General features: G+C 36.0%; 1 protein-coding gene across 2 annotated transcripts in view; it reads right to left on the minus strand.

The window, feature by feature from the left end:
* The window catches only part of LOC135729598 (uncharacterized), a 548602-nt gene that overhangs the window by 300080 nt on the left and 229688 nt on the right, over window positions 1–18834 (minus strand). The window lies entirely within an intron of this gene.

Here is an 18834-nt window from a genome sequence, read left to right on the forward strand (position 1 = left end):
ATGGTTTTAAACTTTAAGTCATAATATACATGTGAAGCACTGACCATTAGCATGCTACACTTGCTACTTTAGCGGGTTGGTTGAAATACATAATAGGCTATATACTTCCTGTCGAACTGCGCGATCCGATTGGCGTATTAATTTCTATGAAATCAAATTACTATAGTGACGCGAAAGTGACTGGGGAGCAGACTGGTGTTGCGCCACAAGCGAGTGATAGCAAAGTACCGCGAGAGAGACTCCAGTTATCACATGGAGAAATCTGCTTTGAATCGCTCTCGCGGTACTTTGACATCACCAAGAGGTCTGCTTTACGCCAAATGAAAGTCGAACCTGGAGTGTAGCTGCTCACGCGACACTGTAAACAAACAGTCCATGTGGAGAAGTGAACAAGCAGTGCTGCAACATAAAATCCATAGAGTTTACAACGCACATGTGAGTAAACAACATTTAAATCATCAGTCCAGTTTATTACTTTATCTGGAGGTAAGGCTCAAAATGCAATAAATAAGCCTGTGATTATATCCTGAAGGTTTTTAGCTGCCTTCAGTTGCTCTGCATGTTTGCTTGTGCTTCACAGTGTTAAACTTCCCTTCTCTGTGTTCATTTATATATCTACGTTCAAGATATGTATGATCTTAAACTTCTGTGAGGAAATTCATGTCTGCGTTGATGTTCAGTTCAGACTTGCAAATATTAGGCTAGATGGTCTTGTAATAATTAAGTATAAGCCTATTTTCAGTTTTAGACAATGCTTATATTACATGCAAAAATAAGCTTTTATATCAATGACTATGCAAATAAGAGTTAATTCATGGTCATCTTAAATGTGTATTAATTAAAAACATTTACACCATTAAATAACACATGGTAATGTTATCAATAGTTGTCAGATAATAGCTATTGAAGGAGTGGATATTTTTTTCACCTTCAATGCATGTGTTTGCCACGAATTGAAGATTGTAAACAGTTAATTTAATTTTAATTAACAGTTAAGTAACTTTTGTCCCTGAGTTAGATGTTGATTAACACTGAACCAGTCTAAAAATCAATCCAGTTTCCCCAGCTGTAAACCCATTGGCTGTTAAAGTCTTTTTTTTCTTGTAATAAACTGACATGTTGATAACACATTCAGTTTATGTGTTCATGAGTACACTTTCAGAATGCTCTTAGTTACATGAAGATCCATACTGTATGCATCTGTGAGTGTTGTGGTGCTTATGAGGTGTCGCGCTGGGACGAGTGAGCATAAGCATGCGAGGGAAAAATCACAGTATACTCACTACAAAAATCTAGACTACACCACTGATCTATACCACTGCAGCTAAGTCACTACATTGACATGGCAGAAGGACAGAATGCCATTTTGTTCTGGGCACTCTTCCTTCACTCTTACAAGTAGCCTTGGCAGTGCCTGCTTCTAGTGGAGCGAGTTTTCAGCCATGGTGGCATCATGGCATATTTGATCTTTTGAAAATGCAATGCAGTATAGGGGCCTCCCTCCACCTGTCCACAGCATGGATTTTATTTCTGTGGTAAGAGGACTTGACATGACTCGAAACTAAAATGGTAGGACTTTGGACTCGACTTGAGACTTGTTGGCTTTGACTTTTGACTCGACTTGGGACTTGCCTCATCTTTGACTCGACTTGACTCGGGATTCGAGGGCAAAGACTTACTTGTGACTTGCATAACAATGACTTTGTCCCACCTCTGCTTAAAGACATCACATGCCGATTGGTCTGCGCGGCGCAGCAAGAAGCCACACAAGCGCTGAGCGTTGAGTCAAATTATAAGACGAGCATAAGAAAATGACAGAGGTCTGGTCAGGGAATTAACCCAACACAAAAGTGAAAATGATAGCAATGACTCTTTAGATAAGATCTATAGACATGCACATCAGTGTTTTATTTGTCTGGAGAAAAGGACAATTTGATATCCAAAATAGTGTCCAACATAATACTTACTCTATCATTATACTCAAATAAGTAGGGCCTACATGCACTGTTATCAAACGTGATGTGTTTTTGGTTTTTGTTGTAATCTGGAACTTGGTGTATATCAAATGTGTTTGTTAAATGTCTCCACATGGAAACGGAATGCCCTCCCCCCGCACAGTCCTGCAATGAGATCCAGAAAAACCGGTTTCTAACCATTTTATTTACATGTGAATAGTGAGAGCACCCCCTCAGGAGCTGTAGCAGGGTTTTTGCGGGGTCTTTATAAGCTTAAGCCAGGACTTAGTTTAAATAGGAAATATAACTAGTTTTAACAAACATGCCTTACTAAAAACATTATTTGTCTGCATTTTGAGGCAAAAAAATGGCATGGCCGTCCGGACCTCGGTAATTTTCTGACGCGTGTCTTATTTGACTCAATGCTCAGCGCTCGTTTGACGACTTGCGGCGCCACGCAGCCCGATCGGACGGCATGTGACGTCTTAGCACCGCGAGACAGGAGGCCTACAGTATGCTTTTGAATAGATCTCGCGGTAGTGTGATGTCACAGGCCAACGGGTTTGCGCTGCGCCCCATTAAGTAAGATAAAGTGAAAATGATTCCTAGATGACTGTTAGATCTGGTCTCCACACCACAGACAAAATAAAAAACGATCCAGCCCCGGACACCAGATCACGTCAGAAAACATAAGTTTACTTTGTTAAAGCATCTGTCAGATACAAGGCTGATCAATCGTTGCTAGAGGAGAGCATAAACAGAGTCGTGAGACGGAGGTTTTAGATGATAAAATAGAACAGAGTTTTATTGATGGACAGATAGTTTCAGTTGCATATGCCTCAATGTTCAAACCTCGTCTACCCCAGGAATACAGCATGCACGGTTATATCCAAAATTGCTCAGCTGCATCATCCCTTAGACCTTGGGCTTCCATAAACATTCTCTTTATCTATCTTGTTTACACACAGACAGAACAGTTCTATGAAACTTCCCAAATGTGAAACTGAATCACAAAGAGACATATAAAATATAGAAATACAATGAATTAATGAATGATATAATAAAATATAGAAATATAATAATGAATGAATAAATGAATAATGAATAAAAACAATAATGAATAAATGAATTAATAAACAATAATGTAATAATAAAAATGATAATAATGAAATTGATAATGATAAAATTATATTAATTAAATCAAATACAATAATTAAATGGATAAAAAATAATGATTATAAAATGATTATGATGATTATGTAAATAAATGATTAAAGATAAAAAAACACAATAATAAAAACATTCTGCACGTGAGGATCTAAGGTAGGATCCTTCACTCCCCCCTCTTAATCATATATGACCAAATTAAATGATTACTGCAAGCAAACTTTCATAATCTTTATCAAAATGTATCTTTGAAAAGCTTGGATGGTACCTATCCATACTTTTCCCTTCTACACATTCTTAAAAGAACAGGTCATTTCCGTCATTCCGCATACCAGTGTCGGTTGAGGGAGTGTGTCTTACACTGGATAATGGCCTTGATGGGCCTGTCACAGTCAAGTGTCTAATAAGTCAAATCAACACTTTTATGGCAATGCACAAGATGACAAACACTTCTGAAATTACAACTACCAAAGGTGCCTTCAAATGATTCCAAAGTGGTCCTAATATTGATGTAAACCACACGTCCCAATCAGATGAGAAAAGACCATGGTCTTCATTTAGTTTAGCTATTTGTTCGTGTAAAACTTTAGCCAGATTATGAACCACTTTCCAGAATCTTCCGGAATGTATAGGCAACATTCGGCTGCAATTACCTTACATGTGCCCCCCTTGAGAAGCCAACAGCATGTCAAGCGCCATTCGATTCTGCAAAACAACCTTTCTAATTGCGCTTACTTCGTCCGAAATATTAGCAATAGAAATAAGAGTGGCGTTCGCTGTAACCTCAAATGCTTCGTGTAAGGCTTGCACTTCGTTTTGTAAATCAGTTACTTCTCAGAATGGAATAAAGAATACATCTTCCTAACCATTTCTCAGTACCAGAAATCAAACGTTTAGTATGTCTCATGATTAAGTGTTGCGTCACATAATCCTCTGACACTACTCACATCGCTGATAAAGGTACAAATAGCAGATTACCTCTCAACCCTTAGGAAGTAATGGATAAGCTTTGTTACCAGAAACGAAGTGTGTACCATTAGGAGTAATTAGTGTTTCATTTGTCATTATCAGAAGAGCTTTGTCACATCTGGAAAACAGGAAACGCATTTCTAGTTTGTAATTTTTACCCCGTTTCCTTCAATATCAGAAAGAATTCCCTTCAAAATTACACTTAGAACAAATTGATGGTTTGATTCAGTACTGTTGTACACAGGTAAATACCAGGAATTACTTGGATGGGATAACTTTTTGTAGTGGCAAACACTGCTTGTTGAATAGCAGACTGCTTTCTCATGAATAATCGACAACCTTAAAAACACATCTGTACGAATTTGACATTATCAGTAGCTCAATAATCATACACGTTGACACCAACTTCGCCTTGTGATTTGGTACAATTAGAATTCCCCCCCAAAAATCATGAAAATATACTCTTTACCACCCCTAAATGCCTATGCTATGGCCATTTCCAACTTTAACTCCTGCCATGTTCAGCATCTCTTCCCAGCAATAGGGCATAGTAAGATAAACAAATTGTCTGGTAAGGTTGCAAGTTGCAACTTTGATACCAAACCATCAACTGGTGTTCACCAAAACCATCAACTGTGTAAACCACTTAGAGTGTTCAAAGATGGAATAGAGGTGTCGATTATCAAATCAATTAGAATTTGACAAATGTTACCCATGTTACTTTGTTCAATGATGGAGATCAAATCAGATAGCTGTAATATACGTACATACAGATGTAGACTTTTGAAGAAAGATTGACATATCCAACAATTGGAAATATTAAGCATCTTAGCGTATGTATGAGCTAAAGTTACTGCCGAATTAAGATTACTGTGATTTCTAACCATGGATGGAATAATGGATCTGAATTGTGAATCAGAATAGAAATCAACACAGCAAATAACATTGTGTTAATTTAGCCCATACACTTCAATGTCATAATTAAAAATGACCCATTTGCCTATTTTTAATCTGGATAAATTTTGTATAACAGCCAAGTGGCTTAAATTTAAAAACAAAACCCCGTACATATGTTAATTAATGGCCAATACAAATACTGAGTGCATACAGTTAGAGTGAATCCATGAATCATTCTGAACAGATGTGAAACACACATCACATCTCTGACTCTGTGTCATGTCATGAAGACAACACTTGCAACTGTGTCAGTTGTGATTCTTGAAACTCAGAATGTCTCTGTTCATGGAATCAACCGGAATCCACGAAGTCTCGCCAGTCTGTCCTTCCTGCAGAATCTCGAAATACAGCGGAGTTCCAACTGCTGTCTGCTGGAGGTTGGCGCCCATGAGACTCGTAAACATGATAAGCTTATTTTTTTAGCGAATTTCTTGAAGGCCGCCGATATATCTCTGCGAAAACATAAAAACAAAAGAAAGGAAAACAAGAGAGCTCCATGGCCAAAAAGCAACTTTGTATAAACAAATTTGTTAGGAAATATCTAGCTTTGACTATTGCTAGTAAACAACTAGCTTTGACTCCCATAGACTATAGACACCCTCAGACGACTAGGCTGGTTCTGGAGAAGCTAAACATTTGCCCCCCACCCCATATCTTCAACATGAGGTGTCCCCCCCGTCCTAAAAAACGGGGATCTTCTCATGACCCTCCATCCCACAGCATTTCGCCTGTCTAAGATTTGGGGAGTATAAGCTAATTTGCATCTAGTTTTACCTAGCAACTTCACTGCTGAGTTTTACTGGTGAATTTTATTATTTTATTGCTGAAGGGGTACCTAGTAGGACCGCATAAGAAATCGCCTTATTTTGTTTTTAGACCTGAGTATTGTTATTTTTATAAATTATTTGCCCTGGCACAATATTATGTTGTCAATAATTTTTACAGCATCCTGAACCTGATTTTGCTTTTTTGTACCGCTTCAGTCAAAGCCATACAATATGTAAAAAGAGAATCTGATATTAAATGTAAATTTACTTCTGCAAGGTCTGAAGTTCATGGCAGCTATGCCATTGAATCCCCAAAAGCCTACAGACTTCCTGAAATACCTGATCAGTAAAGTATTTACCCTGATCAGAATCAATCATGTTTCATTTCATCTGGAATGATGTCTCGAACCAGCATATTAGCCATAAAGGCAGCAAAGCCTTTCTTTGTGAAAAAACCTTTACACCATACGAGAAAATTATCAGTTATAATTGTAATATCTTGATAACCCTTGCATTTAGGTAAGGTTATAAAGTCACTCTGCAATTCACAAATTCACAAAACAGCCCTGAGGTGTTCTGCTTACAACTGATAGAATTTGGGGGTGCCAAATTGTGTTTTTGAGAAGTTACACATCCGCAAACAATTTCTTTTGCATGTTTCCTAAAACCCCTCGCCCACCAATTTGCATTAAAATGTAAACACATTTGAAAAACACGCCTAAGCGTCCGACACTGTATATCTGTGTGACCAAATAAGGAAAAGACTTCTGGATTTACAAATCGGTGTTAAAATGTCCAGATATTGTCATCTGCCAATTTGCAACTATTTTCAAATCATTCTCATTTCTCCTTTCTGGAGCATTGAATTTGAAAATCAGCTTCTCAGCTATGTATGTGAGCTGTGAGTAGTTTGTCACCATAGATGACACATTTGAGCAGTAAGAGTTCATGCCGTTCATGCGGCTGGCAACCGTAGCTGCCTGGTCAGCAAGGTATTCCCTTTAATCTCACTAGAATCTCCCTTCAGGTGGGCTTTTACCGCAACCTGTTCCCGGGACATCTCAGGAAACCTCTCTGCTGCCAACCTGCACGAGAGATATGCACAGCTCCCCAGGCATAACAAAAAATTTAAATATAAATGTTAGGTTTTCTGTTACTAGCCAATTCACATGTTTTTTGTGATTTCGCCTTTCATTTTCCTTTTGTTCACAAAAGATAAACATCATTGTAACAAATTGGAATTTAGGTAAGTGACAAATTGTCTAAGAACACTTAATGTTTGTATAATATCTACACAGTCACAATCATGGCTGTTTGGAATTGCTTCAGACAGACCAAGTAGTTTAGCTGGATTTGATGGTGTGCCTTCTTCAATGTCATACGAGCAGCTTTCTCTAAAAAGATAATAAAGCATAAACAGAATATGTTTATCAAATGGTTATCTTTTGACCAAGCAAGGCCAAATACACTGCCGCCTGAATCGCTCGTAAACAAGGCCCCAGCTTTGTAAAACAAAGTCAAGTTGTTGTTGTGAATAATACCCATACATTACAGACTTATTTCAATCTTCTTGTATTAAAACAGATGTCATATAACCCTTTTGTTCGTTTACATACAATGTAAAAGACTTTCTGTGATTAATCATGTCAAGTGCAGGAGCTTCGCATAAGGCTTCTTTCAATCAGTTAACTGAGTCTTGGGCCTTTGGATTACCAAATTGTTTAAGGGTTGTGATTTTTCTGCATACCCTTCAATCTAATTACATTTGTAATTACATAAACCCAGAAAAGAAGAGATCTCAGCTCTTGAATAGTTGTTAATAGATGTTTTTATTACCTCATAGCAATTAGGTGTTATTTGTCTTTTTCCCTGCAATACTAGGTTTTGTTCTGTGATCTTTATTATACAAGAAATCAAACAGCCTGACGTCTCACTCATGTTCAGTTTTGTCTTCTGAACAAATCAAAATATCTTCAATATATTGAATGATGACTGATGTTAAATCTAAATCTTTCAAATGTCTTTGAAGTCTTAAATGTCTTTAATGTCTTTAACAAAGACTGCTGGTATCATTTTGACCTTAAATTGTAAAAGCAAATAATGATGGAATTTCTTTTACAATTGGTACAGACCAAAATCCATTAGTCATATCAAACACTGTAAACCATTTGTGTTCCGGTTTAGTCAAGCTGAAACTTGTTGATGAGTCAGACACATGAGGTCTTATCTTATCAATGTATTGGTTTGCTTTGCTTCTCTATAATCAACTGTGAGTCTCCATGATCCATAACTGCCATATTACATTTCAATTCTGAATTGTAAATCTGCATTCAAATTAATCAAAACATCCAAACCCAAACGGCTGAATGATGTCACATACTACACTGCAACAGTGACTACATGTGGGACAAACTGAAAAAATGAGAGGAAGATCTAAACATCATGGATGAGTCCCCATTTATGTTACGAACCCCTGTTTAAAATATGCTTGTTGGAAAAGGGTTAAGCAACACAAATGACACGTGACACTCACTCACACATCTCATTTCCCCTATTCTCGACAGGTGATTAAATGTTTAAATTATACTTACATTTTACTTTAACACAGAGATATCAAAATAGAACACAAGTTATCTCGATAGGCCAACATCATGACGCACACAGAATTCACAGCTGCGTACCGCACAGCAAAGCTGCTGCCTAGGCCATAACACTGTGTTTCTCTGAGAAATTTCAAACTTTCTCCTGTTGCTTCTGTAACATGAAGCTTCGTTTCTGATTTTAGAGAAACTTCTGTAAGAAAATCAGATGGAAAGATTGTTATCTCTGCTTCTTATCAATGAGAAAATAAAATTTGTATTTAAAATATGGACCCTAACATATAGAATAGAGTAGGCACATAAGCACTCTCTCTAAAAAGCTTTAAAGAGAGAAGAGAAAAGCTTATCATTGTTTTGTTTTTACTTCAGCAATTGCTGGAAGAACAGATACAGCGTTTCACAAACCCCCTCCTTCGCTCACACAAACGTTCAGTGATTCTCAACACTTTCATTTATCCTTCATTTACAACTTGCAATTTCATTTCAAACTACTTACTATTGTACCTTCCTACATCAAACCAAACCTAAAGGTTTATCCAAACATCTCTTTTAGCTCTATCGTCAGTTAAACGTTCACTACTCAAAGTTTCACCAGGAACTTCTTCAAACTTTTTCTGTCTGCTCATGACAGATTGACTGAAACTATGCTGAACCCATCTCTGACCAATAAAGAAAATTAAATCTCTTTCAGAGCTTCCAAACAGTTAAAACTGATCTTGGATTTAACATTCCCTACTTCCTTTGACCATCATAAACTTACTCCACTTCCTCTAACCTTCATACACTTACTTTGAGCCCTCAACTCTATGAAAAACAGCACACTGTCTTTCACACACACCATTCGTATCTGAACATAAATTTACTGAGCATATTTTATTTAGTTAACAAAATGAGAGTTGAAACACTTTACCTTTATTTTACCCATTAAAATTTTTGAAAAATATTCTGTGGTTGTGTACGCTCCTGTGGAGCTTAATGAAATAGTCCTTTTATCAGACAGTTGATAGCAGCTGTAATCTTAACTCTAATTTGGAAGATTCAACCACAAATTTATAATCCTGTCCCTTAACTGTTATGTTTATACATGGCAAATTTCGAAAAGCAACTTCCTTAAACATTGTACAATTAAATGGCATATATCATATCATGGTATACTAACTGGCATTTACAAAGGCAGATCTTCATTGCCAAGCACAGCATAGAAATAGCAAAACCAAAATACTCATCTGAACTCACGAAGGACATGATTTACCCTTTTACAAACATCATTGTCTGTGTCAAAATCTGAAACTGGTTGTTTTAATGTCACTACCAGTGTTGCATGCATTGATGTCACTACCAGTGTCGTATGCATTTAAAATCTGGTAAAACTGACGTAATTTTCTTTTGATTAACAAAGAGTTGTAACTTAAACATAAGCCATTTTAGATTTGTGTTTATTTTCAAACTGAGCCTTTAACATTTGACTATCTATCTTATAACCCCTTCAGCATTCCCTCCATAACTTCTTTTATCTCTGTTATGTTTGTCTTGATTTTACATTTTCACTTTTCAATTTCTACATTTAGACAATTAGTGACAAAAATCCAAGGGATACGCTTCGATTCTCGGGTTATCATTCTTTTGAATTTTACACCTCTTTTCTAAACTCTTTATATACGTCTTTAATATTTCTTTACTTTTACCTTTGTCTTGGGAACCTAAAGACCGCCCAACGTACTTTGATGTTATATTTAGCAACTGAATTTTTCTTTTTCCTCTTGTTTGATCTTAAAGCTCTCTTTCAGCTGTTGTTTTAGCTAGCTTTTTAATTATATCATCTAGCTTGATCTCTGTCTCTGACTGCTCCATTATCAAAGTAATATAATCTGACCAGTAGACAAGCTACCAACACAGTACGTACTGAATTTTCCAAAATGTCAGAACAGAACACACTCACTTTTGCTTTTGCTTAAGTGGATGAGTCAGGAGAGAGGACACCGGACCAGCCGTGGTTAACCCTCCGTCTTCACTCGCGGCTTGGAGTCAGCAGCCAGTGGTCTGGAAACATTTCCATCTGGATGTGCGAGAGAAAATCCCGACTCCTCGTTCGGATAGAGACAACAAAAATGTTTAAAAAAATGTTATTCTATCCTGCCGACTACGCCATAACTGTTAGATCTGGTCTCCACACCACAGACAAAATAAAAAACGATCCAGCCCCGGACACCAGATCACGTCAGAAAACATAAGTTTACTTTGTTAAAGCATCTGTCAGATACAAGGCTGATCAATCGTTGCTAGAGGAGAGCATAAACAGAGTCGTGAGACGGAGGTTTTAGATGATAAAATAGAACAGAGTTTTATTGATGGACAGATAGTTTCAGTTGCATATGCCTCAATGTTCAAACCTCGTCTACCCCAGGAATACAGCATGCACGGTTATATCCAAAATTGCTCAGCTGCATCATCCCTTAGACCTTGGGCTTCCATAAACATTCTCTTTATCTATCTTGTTTACACACAGACAGAACAGTTCTATGAAACTTCCCAAATGTGAAACTGAATCACAAAGAGACATATAAAATATAGAAATACAATGAATTAATGAATGATATAATAAAATATAGAAATATAATAATGAATGAATAAATGAATAATGAATAAAAACAATAATGAATAAATGAATTAATAAACAATAATGTAATAATAAAAATGATAATAATGAAATTGATAATGATAAAATTATATTAATTAAATCAAATACAATAATTAAATGGATAAAAAATAATGATTATAAAATGATTATGATGATTATGTAAATAAATGATTAAAGATAAAAAAACACAATAATAAAAACATTCTGCACGTGAGGATCTAAGGTAGGATCCTTCATGACCAATAAAATCATACCAGGCAGACAGCAAAGGAGGAAGGATACCTCAGTTAGTGGAAGTAATAGGTTAAATTGGGCCGGAGCGCAGCTCCGCCTCCTCGGGTCCACAACACACCTTGCCGGAGCTCCGGTCCGTCTCCTTCAGCAACAGGGTTTGGCGCAAAGCGAATAATAACGTTTTCATTCATAGGCTTCAAACTTGTGCTTGCGGGGCACCCTCGACAAAAATCATTTTGAGAAAATCATGCTTCTCAGAGGTCCACTGTGTTTTTAATCCCGTCTGAATCGGCCATGTCTGTGTTTTTCTCTGACGACCTCTGTAATCTGTAAATTTCAGAGCATTTTACCTACTGTTTTTCGCCGAACTCAGAGGTCATCTGAGAAATGTAATCCCGTCCGGATGAAGACGTCTGTGTTTGCTCGCAATATGTTTTGAAAGCGCGTTTCTTTTCATGTTTTGGCAAACGTGATCTGCCGACAGGTCTCACTAACGCACGTATAGACTATTGTACTTAATTTATGAATCCCATTCATTCAGATAGCCTATGGATTTTTTTCCATTCGGCGGAATAAAATAATTAAATCAAGACGAGCTGAATATCATACACTGTTAAGACTGAACAAAACGGTTTATTTTGTAGGTGTTTAGCTTGGGAGTTATACTCGGTTTAACAAAAAATGGGATGAATAATACAACAGAATATTTGGAATTGGGGCAAGCACAACATGAGTTCACAAATCACAAAAAAATGTAAATTATCCGTTATACATCACGTCTCTTCTAATTGCACAGAAAAAATGAATCAAATGATGCTTTGGAGGATTTTTATGGAGAATAGGCTTTGTGACCGTTTAACCCCACGTGGACCGAACAAGAAACGTATGCTTTCATGGAGTCCGTGTATGACATCTCCTTTATTTAGTTTTACATATTTTTATTTATATGCATTTAATAATACCGTAAGATCATAATGTATACACTGTAAAAATGATTCAGTGGCTTTGTAAATGTAGGCTATCTAAAATAAATGATTAAATTAACTTAATGTCAGTTATGTGTTTTTTTTTTAGTTAGACAAACCCAAATAAATGACTAGAAATAGATATTTTGTTTAAAATGTACATATTTTATTTGATGTATACGCCTTAATAATATAAGTATTTAATTTACATATTATTTTAATCAATATATTTGATAAGGTCAGAATTATATATTTAAGTTTTTGAAACTGTAATAATTGCTTTCTTCAAATTAATATTATTTGCATTTAAAATCAACTTTAAAAAAATTTACGTTTTACGCCTAACTTGAACTATGATGTACTTACTATTTTTACAGTGATATTATTTGAGTAAATGTAGGCAAAAAATACATTAATAATAAGTAGAACAAATGTTAATTTTAAAAAATCCCATATAGCCAACAGGTTTTAATCAGCAACAGAGAAACTGCGCCTTTTGCCGATGACAAACACCTCAGAAACTCCTCGCATTTATGAATTTTTACACTCTCAATATGATTTTATTTACTTACTGCAAAAATATAACTCATTATACAAATTTATTCAACACCATTGCACCCTTTATATCGAGTTTCATACCATGTAAAGGAAAACATGATAATATAAAAAGTACAGTAATGCAGAAAAGCGCATTACAACCATGTTCAGGCTATTAAAAACGTTCAGATGCAAAAATGAACTAAATATACAATTAGATAAACTAGTTAATGATATTGCGCAAATGCTCTCGGTCTCTTCAAGGTCTACGCGAATAGAGGTTTGTTATAAGACTCAGTTATACATCACGTCTCTTCTAATTGCACAGAAAAAATGAATCAAATGATGCGCATTTAAGTCGGATTTTTATGGAGAATAGGCTATGTGACCGTTTAACCCACGTGGACCGAACAAGAAAACGTATCCTTTCATGGAGTCCGTGTATGACATCTCTTTTATTTAGTTTTAAATATTTTTATTTATATGCATTTAATAATACCGTAAGATCACAATGTATACACTGTAAAAATGATTCAGTGGCTTTGTAAATGTAGGCTATCTAAAATAAATGATTAAAGTAACTTAATAAAATCTTTTAATGTCAGTTATGTGATTTTTTTTTTAGTTAGACAAACCAAAATTAATGACTAGAAATAGATATTTGGTTTAAAATGTACATATTTTATTTGATGTATACGCCTTAATAATATAAGTATTTAATTTACCGATTATTTTAATCAATATATTTGATAATGTCCGAATTATATATTTAAGTTTTTAAACCTGTAATAATTGCTTTCTTCAAATTAATATTATTTGTATTTAACATCAACTTAAAAAAATGTACGTTTTACGCCTAACTTGAACTATGATGTACTTACTATTTTTACATTGATATTATTTGAGTAAATGTAGGCAAAAAATACATTAATAATAAGTAGAACAAATGTTAATTTTAAAAAATCCCATATAGCCAACAGGTTTTAATCAGCAACAGAGAAACTGCGCCTTTTGCCGATGACAAACACCTCAGAAACTCCTCGCATTTATGAATTTTTACACTCACAATATGATTTTATTTACTTACTGCAAAAATATAACTCATTATACAAATTTATTCAACACCATTGCACCCTTTATATCGAGTTTCATACCATGTAAAGGAAAACATGATAATATAAAAAGTACAGTAATGCAGAAAAGCGCATTACAACCATGTTCAGGCTATTAAAAACGTTCAGATGCAAAAATGAACTAAATATACAATTAGATAAACTAGTTAATGATATTGCGCAAATGCTCTCGGTCTCTTCAAGGTCTACGCGAATAGAGGTTTGTTATAAGACTCAGTTATACATCACGTCTCTTCTAATTGCACAGAAAAAATGAATCAAATGATGCGCATTTAAGTCGGATTTTTATGGAGAATAGGCTATGTGACCGTTTAACCCACGTGGACCGAACAAGAAAACGTATCCTTTCATGGAGTCCGTGTATGACATCTCTTTTATTTAGTTTTAAATATTTTTATTTATATGCATTTAATAATACCGTAAGATCACAATGTATACACTGTAAAAATGATTCAGTGGCTTTGTAAATGTAGGCTATCTAAAATAAATGATTAAAGTAACTTAATAAAATCTTTTAATGTCAGTTATGTGATTTTTTTTTTAGTTAGACAAACCAAAATTAATGACTAGAAATAGATATTTGGTTTAAAATGTACATATTTTATTTGATGTATACGCCTTAATAATATAAGTATTTAATTTACCGATTATTTTAATCAATATATTTGATAATGTCCGAATTATATATTTAAGTTTTTAAACCTGTAATAATTGCTTTCTTCAAATTAATATTATTTGTATTTAACATCAACTTAAAAAAATGTACGTTTTACGCCTAACTTGAACTATGATTTACTTACTATTTTTACATTGATATTATTTGAGTAAATGTAGGCAAAAAAATTAAATAATAAGTAGAACAAATGTTAATTTTAAAAAATCCCATATAGCCAACGGGTTTTAATCAGCAACAGAGAAACTGCGCCTTTTGCCGATGACAAACACCTCAGAAACTCCTCGCATTGAATATTTGCACTTACAACATGATTTTATTTACTTACTACAAAATATAACACATTATACAAATTTATTCAACATCATTGCACACTTTATATCGAGTTTCATACCATGTAAAGGAAAACATGATAATATAAAAAGTACAGTAATGCAGAAAAGCGCATTACAACCATGTTCAGGCTATTAAAAACGTTCAGATGCAAAAATGAACTAAATGTACAATTAGATAAACTAGTTAATGATATTGCGCAAATGCTCTCATTTTCTTTAAAGGTCTTCGCAAATTATTTTGTTATAAGACTCCGTTATCATCACGTCTCTTCTACTGTAAGTGTACACAAAAAAAAGACGAATGATCCGCGTTTAAGTCAGATTTTTATGAAGAATATTTGACTGTTTATGTAACTGGCAAAAGAAAACTTCGTGTCAAAAAGCTTGCATGTGACATCAAAGTACTGCCAAAGCACCGAGAATCCCTGTCATGTTACTTCAATATCATATAGTATGCTTAAAGCATAAAGTCGAGCACACATTGTCGTCAGTATGCCCTACTTGAAACACGACTGCCCTCTACAGGTTTTTTATTTCCTGCGTCCCCCACCGAATCCCCCTTCTGCGGGATCTCGCAGAATTTCGGAAGTGCTCGCGGCATTCTGCTTTCAGAGACGCGCATTTTTAAAGGCCACATCTGTATATATATATATATATATATATATAGTGGTGTGTTGACCTCTACGGCAGCCGGAACAGGGTCTGTTTGTCTCAATGTCCCCGGGTTCGAGTACGCGACAGAGAGAGAGAAACAATTAATTCTATTAGCATAGGGGCCGTTCGCATGTAATGCAAGTGTCAGACAGTGTTGTGGTTTAATATCTGCTTGATTTTAGACAGGCTAGCTATTGCGGCATTAGTATATTACCCAGACAAGTTATGTGAATGCTTTGTTTCGTACAGGCTAACTATTGAGAAATAAGGACGATGATTTGGATGATGTTACTAATTTAGAGAGCTCTATTGTAGTAGCCTTAAATGACTTAAGATGTTTTTATGGTAATCTAATATTAAACGTACTACTGGGTAGAGTGCTGGCTGCTTGCGTACCTACCATGTTTCCATAATAACCATAATTTTGTTAGTTAAGAAGTTGATGAAGTTGTTACTACTGTGTTGAAATTTAGTATCGGTTTCTGTTTGTTCCTTGTCAGTTTCGCAACTGTACTAAAGAGGAAACGCGGGTTATTATGATTTTGTTTAATGAGCTTGCAGAGATAGGTAGATCTGGCGGTTTTTATAGGCTTTCTGAAGTGTTGAACACTCTTTTTCCATGCATGTCATACCTCTAACTTTGTGGTTTTATAATTTCTTTCCATTTTTCTAGCTACCTTTTATGGGCTGCAGTATGATGGTCATACCACGGAGCTGGCATTTTTTTATTCTCTTTTTCCGAATGGGAGCAGCGGCTTTCAGTGTGCTAGTACAAATGTTGTTCCGGTTTTCTATTACAATATCCAGATCTTCACGGTTATCTGCTACATGTTTCATCTGGGACAGGTCCGGGTGAGTACTAATCAAGCTATCTTTAGTGGTGGAAATTATTGTTCTGGCTAATCGGTAGCATGTTGTAGACTGTGTGATCCTATCTAAAAGTATGGTGTACGAGACAAGGCTGTGGTCTGAAACAGCATCGCTCTGAGGTAATATTTTTATGTCATTAATATTGAGCCCACGTGACAGAATTAAGTCTAATGTGTGTTTACGGGTATGCGTGGGGCCTGATACATTTTGTTTAATACCGAGAGAATTTAGAACACCTATAAACACTAGTCCTAATGCATCTTTTGGGTTATCAACCTGAATGTTAAAGTCGCCAAGGATAAGAGTTTTATCTACAGTGCCTACTAGCTCAGACAGGAAATCTGCAATTTCTTCAAGAAAGTCTGTGTGGTGGCCTGGAGGTCTGTAGATAGTAGCTAGCACCAAGGCTTTGAACCGGTTCACGGAACGAAAACGAAAACCAGAAACTTTTGATGTTTTGCAAGGAACAGAAACGAAGCCCAGAAACTTTCAAAAATTATATGTTCCGGAACAGAACCTTTTATTGAAAATAATGGTAATGGTAATGGAGAAGCTTGCCACCAGCAAGTATAGTGTTTCTCTCTCGTTGCGTGCAGCGCCTCAACAGCACGCGCCCCTCCCCTCTCATGTTGCATGCAGCGCACCTCTCTAACATAACAGTGAAAAGTATTTTAAATTATTTTCTCTGCGTTCCTCCGTGTACTTTCTTTTTCGCGTAAACCTCAACAGTCACAGATGTTACTGACAGAGAAGAAGACTGATCGAGTTTATCATGAGTGACTTAACAAAAGGTTAGCATTACCACACATACCCGTTCTGGTGTGAGTCTGTGTCCAAGCTCTCTCCCTACCTATGATGCGGTATGCTCGTGCACGTGTTCTGTAGTAACAGCAACCGTGTATTCTCTCATATTTCTGAATTTGCAACAAATTGTCTGCACTATACGCAATATACAATAAAATTACCACTCGTATTTTAAATAAAAAAACATTAATAACGCAACAACGCCGATGAGAAGAGCAACATCAGTACAGCCTCAATGTAAATGTATGATGATTTTGTCAGATGAGGGCGTGTTTTAAGCAGCAGTTAAAGAAAGAGCTGATTGGATTAAACAAGGAGTTACTGGGTCGTGGGTCGTTACTGGGTTGTGTTAAGTCCAGGGTTCCCACACCTTAGTTAACTTGAAATTCAAGGACCTTTCAAGGACTTTCCAGGTCCAATACCCTCAAACGACTAAATGTGGGAACACATTTTAAGTGAGAGCAAGGTTACATTGTGTTACCTTTTAAGATACATTGTTACAGTTCCCTTTCGAGGAACTCGTGCTGCGTCACTGCAGTGACACTTTGGGGACGCCTCCAGGGGTAAGTGTTCCTCAATTTGTATATCAAATTCAACCAATGGTAAGGCTTCACGACAAAGACAAGGTGCCTGGAAGTATATCGGTATCTGAAATATTGCCAAAGACGACGTTACAGGTACGCAGGAAGTATGGCAAGGGAGACGCAGCGTCTCGTTCCCTTCTCAGGGAACAACAGTTACATACGTAACCCAAGACATGTGTCAAACACAACTAGACATTTTCATGTGTCAAACACAACTGTGACATCATCAACGCCACAGTCTCTCAAAATCCTGTGGGAAACACTGAAGTAGCCTACTCAAGTCCAAGTCTCTTATGCTCAATCATAAGTGATAAATATTGTAGGCTACCAAGTATCTCAAGATGTTTGTTTTAATACTAATTAGTGGTGTAACGGATCTCAGTTGATCCATGATCCATTCCGTACACATCACGATCCACGGTTTGGCTCGCATTTGATTTGTGGATTAATACACAAATTTAAATAGGGTGAAAGTTGATGATTTGCACGTGTTTCAAAGGCTTGCAAATTTTAACAATTAAGTGATTTTAAACAATTTAACCACAAAAAGGCACTAAAGTGAGCAATTTTCTGTACGCACAGACGCACATGCGGTTAAATGTGTCCGGTCCAACTCCAATCAAACGTGATTATCCCTATGCCCTTCACAGATCAGAACTCTTCATGTATAAATTAGAGAGAGATGCGCTACTGTGTCTCATACTGTAGTCCATTAAAATACATTTGGCGAATAAAGCGCTGAAAAACAACGTAGTTTTCACTTTATGTGGAGCGACTGTTTATGCTGCATCTTCTTTCCAAAGCGTCGTTTGGAATTCCTTCTCCGTCTGTGTGTGTGCACGTGTTTAAGTGCATTCAACAAATGTAGGCATGTCAGAATTACAGTTATCACTGCATGAAAAGAGCTGTATACGGACAAATACGGAATGGGAAATCCCTGCTAAACTTTAGGTTTGCCAGATTTTTGAGGCAGAGTGCTTGGAAAGGTAATA

The sequence above is a fragment of the Paramisgurnus dabryanus genome, chromosome 24 (assembly GCF_030506205.2).
Source record: "Paramisgurnus dabryanus chromosome 24, PD_genome_1.1, whole genome shotgun sequence".
NCBI classification, from domain to species: domain Eukaryota; kingdom Metazoa; phylum Chordata; class Actinopteri; order Cypriniformes; family Cobitidae; genus Paramisgurnus; species Paramisgurnus dabryanus.